Raw genomic sequence first — 3,834 nt, 5'->3', positions numbered from 1 at the left:
GCCTCGTGGCCTCGTCGCCGTCGGCACTCGGCCGTCGCCCTCCCGTACGAGGAATACCTTGCTCCCTCTCTCTCTCTGTCCCTGTGTCCTGCACGAGGTCATTTAGGTTTGTGGGGGTAGAAAGTGGATCGTCGAGATGGGGAGTGCGGGCATTCGTCCTGTTAAACTTCCAATCGAAAATTGACGCCAAAATCTGATGCCACGACTAATCCGATCCTGAATGAAGTTGAATCGCAGCAGCAACTGGGTTGGTGCTGTGAATCGCCCCCAACTGCATCTCAAATCTGCAACGGGAATGAGCAATGGAGGAGCACAGCAGGCTAGAAAATATTGGTATGATAAGATTGCATGCAAATATCAGCACAGTAGTTTAATTTCTCCCAATAGGATACAGGAGAGCAATGGAAACTTCCTGATCTGATGCTGGAGCACACTTATCCGGGCTTCAGTCGTAGTTGGCATTATTACAACAAAATAGCACTGTAATTGCAGTATATTATTTCTAAATCAACACATCCCGTAAAGTATATAGTACATAGTAATTAATAAAATGATACATTCACTGGCCTTAAGCAAATCCTCCTAATACGTGAGACCAAGAAAACATTTTTGACGTATTTAGCAGTATATTTGTAGGTGATATCTTGTTACAAAAATTAGAATGTAGTCAAATACAGTCTCTTTACCAGATAGAAGACTCCTAAATTGTTCAACCGGTTTTCATCAACTGAAACAAGCAACTCCACCACACTTTCCATGGTAGGTCTTTTCCCTCTGTCTTCCTCCAGACATGAAACAACAAGCTCCATCATCGCTCTTGCTTGCAAGTTGTTGAATTGGCCATTTAATCTGAAGTCAATGAAGTCAGGAATCCATGATTGTTCATCCCCATCAGACTTCGAATTCTCCGCTAGCATCCTAATGATTCTTCCGAGAACCATTTCCACCTCCTCATCTTTGTTTGTTTCAAGGTCAAAAACACGAGCTCCTTTTAGTAGTTCTAGAAGCACCACTCCAAAGCTGTACACATCAACCTTTGCTGTTATCGGAAGACTAGAAACCCATTCAGACGCTAAATAGCCTCTAGTTCCTTGGATCCTCGACACATTTAAATTAGATCCACCTCTATTTAGCAGCTTTGCAAGGCCAAAGTCAGCAATCTTTGGCTCCAAATTCTCATCCAGCAGTATATTTTCTGGTTTTACATTGCAATGGATGACCCACTCCAAGCACTCATGATGAAGATACGCCAACCCCTTAGCGACCTCTAGAGCAATGTTAAATCTTTGCTTCCATTCAAGTAATGCCTGTGATCCCTGACCACCAAACAATATTTTATCCAACGAGTCATTGTCCACGTATTCTGAAACCAGTATCCTGTGTGGATCATCAGAATAGAATCCCCAAACCCTCACTAGGTTCATGTGGTAGATTCTGCCAATCATACTCAGTTCATGCTTGATTCTTCTTCCCCTTGATGTATGTCTACCAGCATTTTCACAGCAACTTCTCTCCTGTCTGTCAAGATCCCCTTGTACACGATGCCTGATGCCCCCCTTCCAATTTCATCCTGAAACTTTCTAGAAGATGTCACTAGCTCTCTTAGGTATACCTCCGGAAATGGTTGGTTATCATTTCTTAGCCAGATTCAGCTGGCCATACTCCTCTTAATTGTCTGCCCTCCCTTAGCAAAATAAGCCACCCGAACAATATGAATGTTAGCTCTGCAAGAAATATTGCTGATAAGAAACCATAGAAGTACAAATACTTTGATTGACTCTGACTGCCCTTAAGCACATCCAAGAAATCTGCTATGAAATATTCGCTTGTTTTGCTACAGTCAGGAGTGTATTTAGGTCCATAAAATTGTGACTAGGGAATTGGCTCTGCCACTTCTAGGTCCTCAGGTAGCTTTAGATTGATACTACCAGTACCATGTGGTTGGCTTACACCACCAAGAAGAATAGCCTTAGGATAGCAATCCCCAATTCCTTGCCAGTATGCGAATCCATTACACTTGCAGTCACTCAAGCATATGTTCTTGCAGGTGTCAAGAGAAACAAAACGGTGAACACTTATATTGCAAGCCCTAAGAAATTAGTGTTCCGAAGGTGAACAAATTTTACCTTATGCCTATCACATGTTATATTTATCTTTGCAGTACATTCTTTGCTCCGGTCACTTGGGTCGAGAAAATCATATCCAGGGAGACACACACATGCAGGCCGGCTTAGGAGTATACACACATATTCCATTCCTGCCACACAAACTATGCACATTGCAGAGCTGAGGAAATGCCATCCATGTCACTGACCATGTTCCATCATTCATTAGACTATACAGCCTGAGGTTACCATCAAAATCAAGTGTTAGTCTTCTCTTAATCCCAGACCCTAAGTCAGATGACATGATAGTTGAATTATCACTTCCACGGAAGAACCCCATGCTATCAAGAACACCACTTGTGGGGATAGTAAATGGTATCCTTAATTAGCTTTTGCCAAATAGTCATTGTTGGATCAGGCCAATAAATAAAAGAGAGGTCCTTTTGATGATCAATCAGTGAAAGCAGGTATTGATCATCAAATTCGAAGCTGTAGTGGCTAGGAACATGCAATCTATTTGTAGACATGAGCTTCACAGCAGCAGTAATACTTTGATTAAGTAGCAAGGTATCAGTAGGGAAATCAAAGCTTTGCCATTGAATTGTACCTCCTTTGCCCTTCACGATGAGGTTCCCGGTGTCCAATACCTGAGCTTGTCCGGCGTCGGAGGAGCTCACATTATTGGCCCACACGATCTGTCCATTGTAATCATGTGAGATCATGTTCCCATCCATATTCAATTTTGACTCTAGATCCCCATGTGTACAGAGGGTGCAAATTATTTGCACTCCAGACGACGGTTCTATCGGATGACTTAGAGAACCAGATGGAGAAGGTGGAGGCATTGGGGGAGATGTTGTAGAAGCCACAAGTGAAAGTACGATATGGTGAGTAGAGCACATCCACGCTGTGCTCGATGCAACCTTCCTAACTAGGAAATACAGGGTGCCTTGATGACTGTATTATCGACTGATGCAGAGGACCAACTTGTACCTTTAGCTTTTGGTGGAGAAAGAGAATTCACGAGACTGGTGCTGGTTTATCGATCTTGTCCGACAGGGTTGTGGTTGGGCTGCACAGGGAAGTTTGTATTATCTCAGATCGACATGCTGGTATAATGAATGCCATAAGGACTGCTGTTCCAGGATTGCCACTGGTTCACCACCGATGGTGCATGAGGCACTTTAGTGCTAATTTCCACAAGGTCGGTGTGGACAAGCATCAGACATAAGAGCTACTAAGGATATGTCAGATTAACGAGAAGTGAATATTTGAGAGGGATGTGGAGGCACTAAGACAGTTGGTAGCCGAAGGTCCTCGTAAATGGCTTGAAGATGAGTTGTTGGACAAAGATAAGTGGTCTCGTGCATACGATAGAAATGGCCGCCGGTGTGGTTACATGACAACCAACATGGCCGAACAGTTCAACAGTGTGCTAGTAGGTGTTCGCAAGCTACCAGTGACGGCCATAGTATCGCTTACCTTCATGAAGTGCAACGAGTTCTTCGTGATCAGACATGATGAAGCAGCGAAACGTGTCCAGTCAGAGAAACATTGGTCTGCGAAGGCCGCTAGTAAGATGAAGAAGCAAAAAACCAAGGCGAGCAAACACACTTCAAGTGTTTCGATAAGCAGAGTAATACATATGAGGTCATAGAGAGGGTGGTATAACGCGTGGTGGTGTTTGATTCGGCGCAAGATCGTTCAAAGTTTAAGGTGAGAGGTACTC

At 43.6% G+C, this 3,834-nt stretch overlaps 1 pseudogene; it reads right to left on the bottom strand.

Moving 5' to 3' along the window:
- Positions 1-656: 656 nt before the first annotated feature.
- LOC127776996 (putative receptor protein kinase ZmPK1) lies at positions 657-3,593 on the bottom strand (annotated as a pseudogene).
- Positions 3,594-3,834: the final 241 nt, after the last annotated feature.

This window comes from Oryza glaberrima, chromosome 6 (assembly GCF_000147395.1).
Source record: "Oryza glaberrima chromosome 6, OglaRS2, whole genome shotgun sequence".
NCBI classification, from domain to species: domain Eukaryota; kingdom Viridiplantae; phylum Streptophyta; class Magnoliopsida; order Poales; family Poaceae; genus Oryza; species Oryza glaberrima.
This window is presented reverse-complemented; position numbering and strand designations above follow the sequence as displayed.